Here is a 14,335-nt window from a genome sequence, read left to right on the forward strand (position 1 = left end):
GCAACAAGAACTACAGCATGTTTTGGAAGTTATTGTAGTGTCACTGAAATTTTCATTATAAATGCATATTTCCAGTGCTTCATAACTCAGCAACAGGCATTTGCTCTAGGCTGAACTAGTAGAAGAGGTCTCAGCCTGGGAGAAAGATGTTTTGGTGTGTGCGGGTATATGTGTGCAAAATACAAAAAAGGAAAGAAAGAAGTTCCAAGAATACAAACAGATCTGGGAAGTTTCTTTATACGGTGCATTTTTTCTTACTTAACTAAATGATCACCCTTATTACCTAAAAAAATATATTGAGTGTTTTGTATACTCATTATGATGGTTATAGTTTATTTATGTTATAGTGACTAAGGGATTCAGACAAGATGGGTTGCTGTGACAGAATTAACAGATGGTGATGTTATATGTAGGGTATATCTGCATTTGCAGCTTTCTACTTTTGATTTCTGGACTCCTAAGGCATTTTGCATTGTATTGCAGACCCCCCTAAAAATTTTATATATGTGTATTACCTTACATTTTATATAAACTTGCTTATCTTAATTGTCTCTCTCAGATCTCAAAAGGAATAAAGTGTGGGTCCCAGAGGTCCATAAACCGCAAACAGTTTGGCTTATTGGTTGCTGTCCCTAGGACTACCACTAGCACAAGTAAGTTATAAACTTTGCTCAGTATTCTACCTTTTCTCATTTTTAATGTCTAAATGAAGTGGCTGAAATTCAGGTTCCATTAAAGTCAGTAACACTGTCAAGCAATTGGCAGATTCGTCCAGTCACTGTGATTTTGGATCGACAGCATCAGCCTGGCTGACCTGCAAATGCACCGTAAGTCCAGCCTCGCAAAGTGCACCAGACTTACCATGTGCTTTCAGGGTCAAACACACCATCTGTGCCAGAACTGTGCAAATAAGCCATATTCTCTGCACTCTTGGAGTTGGACAATACAGTTGCGCTACTGATTTGCTTAAGCCATCAGTTCTCCAGATAAACGACTCCGTGGAAAAAGAAAAAACTGTCCAGGAAAACATTCTAATTATAGCTAAAATTATGCTATTAATAACTTATATTCCCATAAAAGTGGGAATATGTGTTTTCATTCTCTAATCTTTTACACTAATTTTGGCTCCTACACTTGTTCAGACGGAAGTAAAAAAAGTTTTGTAACGTAATGAGGGAAAATCAATAATTATAGATCTCATTTGTGATTTGGAAAACATATTAATAAGCTGAATTAATGGAGTTATTTGGATTAATATTAGGAAAATATACAGAGTGAAGGCTGACAGTGCAATTAGTGGCACAACAACAACGTGCTGTAATGTTCTTTGCAGGACTAGTATTTCTCTGAGTAGATTATCAGCGTCTTACCCTGAACACTTTTCACACATACACAGAGTATTCATCAGGCTAAGATTTTACTTTTTGAAGAAGCATATAATAACAAAAACTATGGATATCTTACAGAGCAGAGGGAATTTACACCTGGTTTATTAATCTTTCTAGTTTCACATGGAACAACTGTTGGTAATGGATCTTGCCAGCAAACTAAGTGCATCCAAAACCTTTTTGGGGATGTTTCTGGAGAAGGGAGGAGGGGAAATCTTCCTAATTTCTCTATATTTTTCTGAATATTGGGAAGAATATAAAAGGATGAAAGGATGAGTTTACAGAAACCTTTTAAAATTATTCAGTTTGAAGGATTTTGAAAGGAGGCAAGTGAGTTGCAGAACCAAAGTGCTCTTCTGGACCTGGGACTCTAACAACACACAGGTAAGGTAGAATTGTGCAGAACTAAAAGTAAAACTAAATGGCCAGCAACAATTTTATTTAGAAACTGATATATTTCAAGCATAATTCTTGTGGACAGGCTGTGGATATCACCATATATTGGAGATATATGTTTATTGGTGCCTTCTGCAAAGAAGGCTCGAAAGTACTTTTGCCCTGCTTTGAACTGAGCTGAGTAAGGAGCTGGTCCACTCAGCTCTGAAAATCTTCACTCCCTCTCACCAGCACTCAGGGTTTGTCTCTCATTGCAATGGGAGTCAGAGTTTCAGGTTTGTCAGGTTACATCAATTATTTTTTTCTTTCCCTGTTGGTCCCTTGGCTATCTGATCAAAATGTTCCTACCAGCTGCAGTTCTGACAGCAGCTTAAAGAGCAGTCTGACCTGGGAAGTAAGAGAGGCAGTCTCTCAGGTAGGTAAAGCCTAAGTCATCCCACTGTTATTAACAGCTGTAATAGCACTAGCTAATATGGCTCCCAGCTGCATTTTGGGCAAGAGACAACTGTGTTGCTTGGGCTGACTGCAGGTCTACAGCTCAGAATAGAGAGAGAGAGAAAGAAAAAAAAAGAGAAAATGGGGGAAAAAGGGGAAGGGAGGGGAGGAAAGGCAGGGGAAGAGGGGAAGAAAGGGAGAAGAGGAGAAAAAGTGGAAAAGGAGGGGTCAGCAAAAGGAAAGGCAAAGAGAAAAGGAAAGAACTCCAGAAGGAAGAAAGGGGAGAAAGATGGAAGGAAGAAAGGATACTTATACTTAAAGGATCATTTTTTCCCCCCATGTCACAATTTTGTGATTTGTTTCTTGGTTTTTGTTTTTGGTTTTGTTTTTTTTAAGGGGGGGAGGTTCCCTCCCTCCTTGCTGCTCTCTTTCTGGTTTTTCAATTTCTCTCCTAAATGAACTCCTTGTCCATGTACATACAAGTCCTGAATCACAAAATAAGAGCTCTTCTTCTAAGTGATATCAGAAGCAGTTATCTTAGTCCAACCGTAAGTGGATCCAGCCTTTTCCATAGAAAACCTGTGCTGCCCTATTTTGGTAAAGATCTGAATAGAACTAGCTTTTCCGTTTGAATTCTCTCTCAGAACATGTGTTGCAGAAGACTCTATAATCTGGACATGTGAGGAAAGCAGAAGATATTAGCACTGCTCTTTCTCTCTGCTGTACTGTTCAGATGGATTATACAAGGCAGCCACAATCAAAGCATGTGGGAAGTATTAGCTTAATGCAATATCCCAAAGTAGATGCATCTCTCACGTAAGGCAGTGTTTTATCTGTATGACAGCATATTACCAGCCATTAAATCAATATTTTTGCAGCAACAGAATTTTTAACCAGAGGTGATTTCTGAAATTGTTATATGCCATTACATAGCAATTTGGGGAAAGAAAGAACTGGCTGTGATGACTTTGCTAAAATATTTTAAATTCTGGTGGAATCCTGCAGACAGCCTAGATTGCAGCTTTTTGGACTCCGAGGTTTAGGTACAGGGAATGAAACCACTGCATGAAAGTCGCACTGAACATCTCTAATCAGCCACAGCTTGTAATTAGACAAACAACTAATCACATAAGTATCTTTGTGTTGTTTCTCTCCATTGGCCTGTAAGCCTCAGTGGAAGCTTGTTGTATTTATTGGGTAGTAAATCTACATTAACGTGCTTCAAGCAACAACATGTTTTTTAATTCTGTATTACAATTTCAAAGCAACAGCCTTTTCAGGTAATACAATTCCCTGCTACTCTCCTATGGCAGTGGCACTGGCTTGCAAGCTGAATATTAAAAGAAAATGCTCTCTGACTGGCAGGAAGGTCTCTTTATTTTTTTTTTCCTTACCTCTTCCCACTAGTAGAAATGACAGTGAAAGGATTCTGTGCTTCAGAAGTGAATGGTGGGTGTTTTGTCAATAGACAAAATATATAAACTTCCTATAAGGAATCAATGATGGTTAAGTGATGATGATAGCTGACTTGACTTATATGAAAATGCTTTAAAGTGTTGTGGGGCTATCAGAAAGGATGCTGAGAGGGTTCAGAGAAGAGCTGTGCGTATGATTAAAGGATTGGAAGACATATTTTATAATGAAAGACTCCAGTAGGTTAATTTACTTAGTTTATCAAAGACGACATGAAAGGGTGACTTGATCACAGTCCCTGAACAGGTGCTCATGAGAAGAACTACTTTTTGAAACGGACTCTTCTGTTTAGCAACCAGCGAGAACCAGTGAATGGAAGCTGACAAATTCAAACTAATTATGAAACAGGTTTTAAACTCACATATTTTGACATAAAGAATACATGAAAGCCTAGCTAAATATCTCCATTTCTACAGTAAACAAATTCAGGCTAAAATAAGGTGGAATTAGCTAATAATGAGTGTAGTTAACCACTGGAACAGAAATAGTGGATTCTTCATCCTGGGAAAGATGCCCTATGTTTTTAGAATATAAACATTATTTCAAACCAAAATATTTTGTGGAGTGCCTTGTGGCTTGAAACACAGTGAAATTCAGGTTAATTGACTACAGCACTCCTTTGTGGCCTTACAATGAAGCCATGAATTTAACCTTGTGATCTTGTTATCCTTGTTCGTTATTCCATATTCTTTGCTAAAAGCACTGTACTTTCTGTTCTTTTGCTTCAGGTTAGCTCCTGATCATGACTACTATAAGCATGTGAACATCCAATTTAACTGAGTTCAGCTTGTCCATGCAGGGCTGGGTATATCTTCTTTAAGACAGGAAAAATGTTTTCATAAGTTTCTGCAGTATCTAGTACACTGAAGTGTATATCCTCAGTGGGCCACTTGGATGCTGCCACAGTATAAATTGACGAAGAATGATAGGTATTTGAAAAAACTGAAAGATTTATACTGGATAGTTTAGAACTACCTTTTACCTTTAAAACTACCTTTAGCATCTGTCTGAAATTTAAAATGCAGTAACAGATTTCTGTCATAATAAAAGGAGACAGGCTTAAAAAAATTAAATCTCTTACATAGGTATTTAAATGCTTGTTTTGTTAAAAATATCAGAGTTATCATAAAGCAATATTTTAAATGATCATTTTACTAAGCAATTATTAAACCACAATAGGGAAATGGAAATGGGTAAATGGGGACAGCTGCACAGTGATATTTTTATATATTTATGCTTAGTAAAAAAGGCCTGACGCAACATCCTATAAAACTAACTAGAAAAAGGAAAGGTGCATTGGGAAAAAGTTTCAACACTAAAAATAGGCTTGTGTCATAATTAAGATACCTTTATCAATGATTAGAAAACAGAAGTTACACTTATATATTTATTTTCCTACTCTAAGGTCACAGGGAAACACAACCCTCATCAGTCCTTTTCAAAGCGGGGACAAGGGGAGGGGAACAAAACAAACCAATCAAACAAAAACTTTTTATTTGTTATTAGATACAAGAGTCAAAAGTAGATTTAGAGAGATGGCCACACTGAAATAACAGAAATGGAGAAAGAGGGAACAACCCTAAAAGAAAAAAAAAAAACAAACAATAAAACAGAAAAGATTAAGAATAACAATAAAAAAGATCTAACAATACCACAAATGATTCATGAATGTTGCAGAAGAGAAGTGTTTTGATCATCACAGAAATTGCTTACTCCATAAGGCATGCCTTTTCTCCAAAAGGATACCTTTTGTACGAATATATGCCTTGAAGATATCCATGCAAATCCTATTAGTTACACCATTTTTTTTTTCACAAATATATTTCCAATAGGTATTAAACACTGACACTGTCAGTTTCAAGAAGCTTGTACTTATAGCTCTCTTACCAGGGGTGAAAAACATGTCTCTGTATTGAAGACCTATTATCCTCATATACCTGTCCTAGTGTGCACAAGGACTAATAGATAAAAAAAAAAAGGAGTGGTAGCTGGTTGTGAAATAGCTACAAGACAGAACATGAACCAATTTTTTGAAGGTTCCCTTCTCCCTGGTGGAGAGGACAGTTAGCTAATGGCATTTTCTTAGTATATGCTTCCCCTAGTGCCGTGTCTTGAAGGTGTTGAAGCATCAGGAGAGTGATTTGCCAAGTGACACGATGACTAATCCAAAAACATTTTTGAGGGGAGAAGTGAGCCTTCTCTCTCACATGAAAAACATAAAGAGTGTCTAGGAAAGCATAGGGAAATCTCATCCAACTTAGTTTTCTCTGATCACCAGTTGCTTCAAGGATGTCTTACCAAACAAGTACCAGCTGAATCTGGGGCCGTAAATTGGCTGGGCAGAAAATTAGGGGACTTTCTTCTCCAGGCTCTGGCAGGAATGGAAAAATGGGGCTTCTAAGGAAGAAAGGAGTAAGAGTAGCAGTTTGCTAACACAGGTTTCGATTGGTAGTTCAGGAACCAGCTCTGATTTCTGCTGGACTGAACAGGTGCCTGCGCAGACCTGATCTGGTTTGACTGAAAATATTACTCTTAACCATCATACATGTTGGAGCAGTCCCAAGAGCCATCTGGCTCTTCACCACCTCCAGGATTTTCTAGGAGAATACATATTTTGAGTAGTGGGAACAAATGTTGGAAATATGTGCTCCACTAACATTGGCCATCTTGTTTTCTGTTATTTTTTTCTGAGGAGAGAATTTTCTCATTAAATATTATGCATACATAGTCTTAAATTAGTCTCACACTTCAGCATTATGCAAGGAAAATATCTTTTCTTTTTTGTAATGATGATGCATTTTAAAGAAAATTACTGGGACTTCCTGCTCAGTAATCATTATTTTTCTCAACAGCAACCGTATGAATAATTCAGAAAGAGAAAAAAAAAAAAAAAGAAAAAAAAAGACTTGGCATTTTGCTAACCCTTTACTAACTCTTTGGCAAAGAAAATCTTGATTTCTTCTATTTGAGTGAAAGCTATATAATGAGAAGAAAGACAAGTAATTTTGATCTTATTCAAAGATTTCTCAGTTTATTGTTATGCTGAAATTCCAAACAATGCAGCTGAAGAGAAACAACGCTTTTTCATTTTTCTGCTTACCTTGTTTCAATTTTTTTACTCCTGTGATGTTAGCTTAAAATATAAAGATAACTTGGATTAAAGAAATTTGTTACTGGATTGGGTTTGATTTTCCATGCTTCATTTTTGTTACTGCTTTAAAAGATAATGTATTGTACCCTAAAGGCCAAGTATTTTGTACCTTTTTGTGTAATAAGCTACTTTATACACATATTTTCGCACGTGGAAAAATTGTACATTTTAATACATTGGTGTATATGTACTGCATATTAACCCAAGTTCAATCAAGTAAACTACTATTTTTAATGAATCCTTTATATGTAAAATGTCTCAATAACAAAGTAATGAGTCACACAGCACTAGTGTAAAACACTATTAGAAACACGGAGTTGTCATCATATCCGAAGTATTTTACATATAGTCTCTGAAAACTAGTTGAACTAAAGAAAGAGGTGTATCTTGGCCTGGAAAATGAAATTTTGTGGGGCAGACAGATTAAGGATTATTCATTGTTTCTTTTAACAGTCAAGTACAAGCCACCTACACTACAGCTACTCAATAAGCTACAAAATCTGCATCAGCAAGTTTTGTCACCTACCAAAACTAAAAAGTGCAGTATTAGTACCTCATCTTCCACCAATTTAGTAGACCATGTCAATTCCCCAAATAGAATCATAGAATCATAGAATTATTAAGGTTGGTAAACACCTCTAAGATCATCGAGTCCAACCACCAACCCAACACCACCGTGCCCACTAAACCATGTCCCCAAGCGCCTCGTCTACACATCTTTTAAATACTTCCAGGGATGGTGACTCAACCACTTCCCTGGGCATCCTGTTCCAAGGTTTGACCACTCTTTCAGTAAAGAAATTTTTCCTAATATCCAATCTAAACCTCCCTTGGTGCAACTTGAGGCCATTTCCTCTTGTCCTATCGCTAATTACTTGAGACCAACACCCACCTCACTACAATCTCCTTTCAGGTAGCTGTAGAGCGCGATGAGGTCTCCCATCAGCCTCCTCTTCTCCAGACTAAACAGTCCCTGTTCCCTCAGCCACTCCTCATAAGACTTGCTCTCCAGACCCTTCACCAGTTTTGTTGCCCTTCTCTGGAAACGCTCCAACACCTCCATGTCTTTCTTGTAGTGAGAGGCCCAAAACTGAACACAGTATTCGAGAGGCGGCCTCACCAGTGCCGAGTACAGAGGCATGATCACCTCCCTACTCCTGTTGGTCACACTATTTCTGATACAGGCCAGGATGCCGTTGGTCTTCTTGGCCACCTGGGCACACTGCTGGCTCATGTTCAGCCAGTTGTCAATCAGCACTCCCAGGTCCTTTTCCTCTGCCACTCTTCCCCAAGCCTGTAGCGTTGCATGGGGTTGATGTGGCTGAAGCGCAGGACCCGGCACTTGGCCTTGTTGAATCTCATACAGTTGGCCTCAGCCCATCGATCCAGCCTGTCCAGGTCCCTCTGCAGAGCCTTCCTACCCTTAAGGAGATCAACACTCCTGCCCAACTTGGTGTCATCTGCAAACTTACTGAGGGAGCACTCAATGCCTTCATCCACATCATTGATAAAGGTATTGAAAAAGACTGGCCCCAAAACTGAGCCCTGGGGAACACCGCTCATGACTGGCCGCCAACTGGATTTAACGTCATTCACCACAACTCTCTGGGCTCAGCCGTCCAGCCAGTTTCTTACCCAGTGAAGAGTGTACCTGTCTAAGCCTACACCCCACTTAAATGCTCACTGAGGGGTTTGGACTGCCTTCTGAAGTGTTTGGGGGACATGCAGAATAAACCATGTGCTCAAACTAATACAAGCATTTGTGAGACCTTACGAGCGACTAGATTTTGTATGGGAAAATGTGGAGTTTACAAATACAGAATTTCAGTCACATTAATTTTTAGGAAGTTAGGTTCTCAAGGTACTAGTTTATATACTTAGAACTGCTTAGTTTAAAGCTTATAAGAATGGGTTATACTGTCTTGCACTTGGTACTGGAACAAAGAGAGAAATAACTTAATATTCATAAAACAAAATGTTTTCATGATAAGAACTCCTAAAACAAACATTTCACTGACATCTGCTGAACAGATGATAATATAAATGGTAGGCTTATGCTTTCCATTAGTAGGAGTCTTGTGCCTTCTATAGAGTGAGCTGCAAAGCAGCTTTTCATGACTTCCAAAAAGTGAGAAAGAAGAGGAATATGCAGGCTGAAAGAAAACTGTGTTTATTAGTGTTTGGACTTTGGAGGCCTCTATAGCTTAAACAAGACATAAAGCTCCTGTGCTTGCTAACATGCAGCTTATAATTTTCCTTGTTTCAGTATTAGTATCAGATGACTTTAGGTCAGGTTGAAAATTACCTGCGTTGGTTAAAAGAAAAGGCAAAGCTGGACTTTGTTGCTGTAAAGGAATAGTGTTCTAGAGAAAAGGTGCCTAGATAAATAAGAACAACTTATTTATATTGACGCTTTGGTTCTTCACCTGATTATGAACAGAAAAGATACAGATTTCAAAATGAAATACTTCTATCTCAGTAGCTATGGCAGTATAAGTCATTCCCTTACGGGTGTAATAATGCTGAGCAATGATAAAGTCATAGAAACACATAATGAATACAAATCAAAGGTAATAGTTAGCTAAATAATTTGTGCTACATAGATGTATGAAACACTAATTTAAAAACTCATAGCAACCAAAGGGAATATCAATGAGAAATAACCTAGAGCAAGAAAGAATCAGTTTGATGAATTGGGCTGTATTAAAGTTCTTTTTTTTTCCCTCAGCAATAGAGAGAGAGAACTTTCATGTTAAGAGAATAATATTTTTATCCTCAGAAAAATGAAAAATTAGAGCCTATTCCTTGAGGAGGAAATTTTACATTAACAACTACTGGTTCCGTTGGAGACATTTTTCAACACAAAGCCTTCCAAATTTAGCTAAAGGAGGAAAATAGAAAAGTTCAACACTGGAGAAAAGAAAAGACGAAACGTACCTAGATGTTTCCATCTCTTCACTGCTAGTGACAAAATGGTTTTGATTGGGTTTGACCACTCTTGTCAAATGACATGTTGAGTAATTAAATATATTATGGGTCACTTAGAAACGTAACCTCTTTGCTTATTTTAAGCTCTGTGTGGGGACCACTCAAATTCAGCATCCACATTTGCTCCTCAGCTATATTATAAATTGCATATATTTAATGCCAAAGAACGTGAGACAAAAACCTGCAACCCAAATGCGATCTTGAACCTGTCTCATCAAAGTGAATGGGATATTTCAGATGTATTCCAACAGATTCAGGACTTGTCTTATTAATAGTAATGACCTGCCATTAGCGTGAAACAGAGAAAAAGTTCACAGTGATGGAGATTGTTGTACATCAACTTATCCTCATATAGAGAATATAACCCTGCATTAAAGGAAAACCTAGAATACAACCTGATCAGAAATAGGGATGATTCTTGTCTCATTAGTGAGCTATCTGACTTGGGACATCTTTGAAACTGTCCTTTATAAGAATGTTTTAACATCATTGCTTGCATGACCGAATATTTTGTTTATTAGAGTCTACCTATATATGAACATAAATACGTATAAAGGCATATATTTATGCACGTCCATATTTGGTATTCACAAACTATACATGCACAAAGCATATGTGTATATATACATACTTGTGAACATAATGAGAAAGGTGAAAGATTACTGTATACTAATGTGTTAATCCAATTACCCTGTATGTACATGAATGAAAGGTACTCTTCTGTTAAGGAATTAACATGAATATTTAAATAAACACAAGGGAACACAAAAGGAGAACATTTTTTGTAAGATCAGGGGCTAGAGTGAACTTCTAAAATTCTATGCAGAACTGTAGTTGTGTGTATTTCTTCAGCTTTAGATGGCAATACATGATTGTGTGCATACATATGATCAAAATGCATGGCATATTTAAGAGAACATTAATGTGTCACCTGAACTGGAGCTGGAGAGAAAATACTTTACAATCAATGCCAATATTTTCATTGATTTTCATTGATTGTTTTTGCTGCAGCCTCCAGGCCCTATTTGAAGCAGGTGTGCAAATAAGGCTTTAAATATAAGGGAATTGAAAACTGAACTCATAAAAGAGCTAATTCGTGGGAAGGTGAAGTTCTCTGTCAGTTCTTATTTTACATCATCTCGTTCTCCTATTTTGTAATTATGCCGCATCATGTAGTTATGCTATTTGTTCAAATTACCCTTAAATTACAATAAAATATTATTACTGGCACTTAGTACGTTGCATGATGTATTTAATTGCCATTGTGTCAAACATAAATGATGTTGAATAATATTGTGGAATGAGTAATATATTGAATATTTGTAGAATATGACTTCTAGAATTTGATTTGCTGGTCTTCCCCCCCCCCCCCCCTTCAGTTTGGAGAAGCAATTAGTGCAGATTATAAACTAGTAGCATACAAAACCCGTGTCTTAAAAATATAATACTTTTGACTGACAGAAAGAACAGTTCCTGTAAAATGAAGCTTGTTTTTCTTATAGTCAAGTAGTTCAAGATTATCAAACAAGAATTTATGGCTCTTACAACTATCAGTTCTAAATAGCTGATTTTCATGAGATTTTCACAATATATATAGCCACCACATATGGACATTCCACTTCAGAAAGAATTGGGGAAAATGTGGACAAAAGAAACTATAGTTCCAGCCTTGATTACTTTTCATTACAGTTCTGTTCTAAGCACAATACCTTCACAAAAGTCTTCTGTTGTAAAAATATACAAGTAGCTTTCTAAAATTATTATTTTAATAGCTGTTTAGTTAAAAAACTCTCTTAGTCTGAAAAATAAGTATAAGTGTTCTCTTTTTTCTCCCAGTTAACATAATCTCTAGGTATGCAGACAGGGTAAGATGGTGTGATTCTACAGAAGTCAGCATTTCATGGATTTATATCAGTTGAGGATTACTGACTCTGCTTTACCTGCCAGTAACAAACACTTTCCTAATTTACTTTGTTTTAGCCAGCACCTTCATCCTCTTTTGGTTTTGTTTGCTTTTCTTCTTTTTCTTACATTTATCCAGAACATTTTTGCTACCCTATCTTTTCAATTTATTTCAAATAGCCAGAATACCAGACTACAGTGTGTTTTCTTTTAAGATAGATGTTTTATTATCTAGCTTCCTGGTAGTAAGTCCTGTATTCTGTAAGTGGAGTTTGACTGAATGCAAATTCTCCAGCTGTGTTTATTAGTTGGTAGTAGTTGGTTATGTTGTCAGTTTGCCAGCTAGCATAATGTCTGCTTGCTTTCTATATAAAGATAAAATAATTGTTTGTAAAGTGTACAAATATATTTGCTACGGGTTTGCACTGTAAGTTGGGTTTTCACTAAAGTTTTGGAAAAATACAATACTTCCACACACATACTTTATTCACAAAATGCATTCAAGCAAACAAACAAACAAAAAAGATGCTTAAAGAATAGAAGATTGTTCACATTTTGTAACAACATAAATCAGGACAGTAAAATAAAAGTGAAAATGAAGGTTATAACCATGACTTACTGCTTACTGTCAGATTAGACACATCATCAGGAATAAAAAATGGTTCAATTTTCTTTCCAGACTTACTTTGTTTATTTATTTCATAGCTAATGATAAAGTCTTCTAGGCATAGTTCAATTTCATATTCTTACAATAAAAACCTTGTGAAAACTCTCTACTTGTTTGATTTCTTGATCTTCTATTTGTGTTATTTTTGTAATATTTTGCTTTCCAGACCTCTGTGTCGCTCCTCTGTCTTCTTTACATTCCCAGGTAGTCTCAGTCCAAACTAGCCACAGCCACTCTCATTACTGGCTTCCAAAGTGATTCCTCAGACTCAGTGATAAGGACAACATGAGCAGCATACCTGGCATTACAGCATTTTCTTCCTCTAATTTGAATTCCTCTATTGTAACCATCAAGATAAACGTGCATTACCATTTCAGTATAAATCCTGAGCAGATGCAGTGGCATAATGCAGCCCTGCTGTACTCCTTCCCAGATGTTAAGCCACTCTGCTGTTCCTTTTGTTGTTGCAACTGGTGCTTCCTGCTCACATTAAAGTTAGGGCAATGAATGACCACATTTTAAAAATGTTAATTGACTACAGGTTTGTCTAGAAATTAAGTGGCAAAGTGTGTAGGATACTTCATATAGTCTGCTGTTGTTTCTTTGTTGCATCCATTTCCCTCTTCTTATTACCAATTAAATCTAGCATCTGACTTCTATTATTTTTATGAGAATATATGAAGTTTAAATATTTCATGGAATTAAGGAATTAAAGATGTAGATTCCACAGGACCTCCCAGTTTGACCTGTTATTTATCTCCACCTCTTCTTATTAACTAAATTCTCAGTTACCTCTCTAAAAATTTTAGTGACACAAAATATTTGTGCTGTCAGAAATGGATTTTTGGAAGTGAAAGACTAACACGGAAAAGGCAAAGACTATGTTATGAGAAGATATGGTCACAGCAGCTAAGCCAGGCGCTGTGTATATACTTGAGCAGTCCTCCATGTAAAATTCCTTGCAAACATGATAAAGGGGAGAGATTCCTTCCCAACTCATATCTCACTACAGTATACCCCAAACTTCAGAAACAAGATACCTTATTGAGGCATCAGAGAAGATGTCAGTATAACCATTTTCAGTATCCTCACTACAGTTTTTTCTTTCTTTAAATCCACTGTTAATTAGCTGAAATTAGAAAGTATGTTTGTCAGAATCAGTATATTTCAGTGTAATTGGTCCAGTCAGGCCACCTTAGAGGAAAGAGGTGAAATGTGGAAGTCCATTACCAGAAGGTTTTGCCGTGTTTTGGTCCCAATCTCTTCTTCCATATGCAACCAACATTTTTTTTTTTTTTAAAAAAGCTCATTCAAAATACCTCTAGAAGATATATCCAATGTCATTTGAGAAAAGTCAAGTTAAATGAATTCATCATACATTTTGGGAAGTATTTTTGAGTATGTAATGGACCTTAATAATTAGATACTGCATTTAATTTTGAAAGTTCTCTAGAGAAGATTTCTCTAGCTTCTTTTCCAGCAATGTAATCATGTTATTTTGTGCTGTTATCAGGGAGGTCTTGAAAAGCACCAAAGTACTAAATGTCTTTTTTTCATGTGTAGGTACTTCTAAGGTGAATATTGATGATGTTTCTCTTTAATAACTCACATGAGTCAAAGTTTTTAAAATGCATTATTTTCCTAACACATGGATCTGTTCTGTGATCTTCTTCTCATTGTACATTCTGAGATTACCATAAACCTGAGGAGAGAACTCTGGACAGGACAAAATATTCACATGGAAGTCTCACCATTTTAATATCAAGAGGCAAGACAGTTTCCTCTTTATTCAAAATAATTGTTTTATATAATCAAAACTGTGTTGCTCTTTTTTTGCCAGATAATCATAGAAAGCATTATACAACATTTACGTGTGCTTCAATACCTTCAGGTTAAACAAACTATGCTGTTGCACAATCTCCTTTCATTCTTCAC

This window comes from Calonectris borealis, chromosome Z (assembly GCF_964195595.1).
Source record: "Calonectris borealis chromosome Z, bCalBor7.hap1.2, whole genome shotgun sequence".
Taxonomy (NCBI): domain Eukaryota; kingdom Metazoa; phylum Chordata; class Aves; order Procellariiformes; family Procellariidae; genus Calonectris; species Calonectris borealis.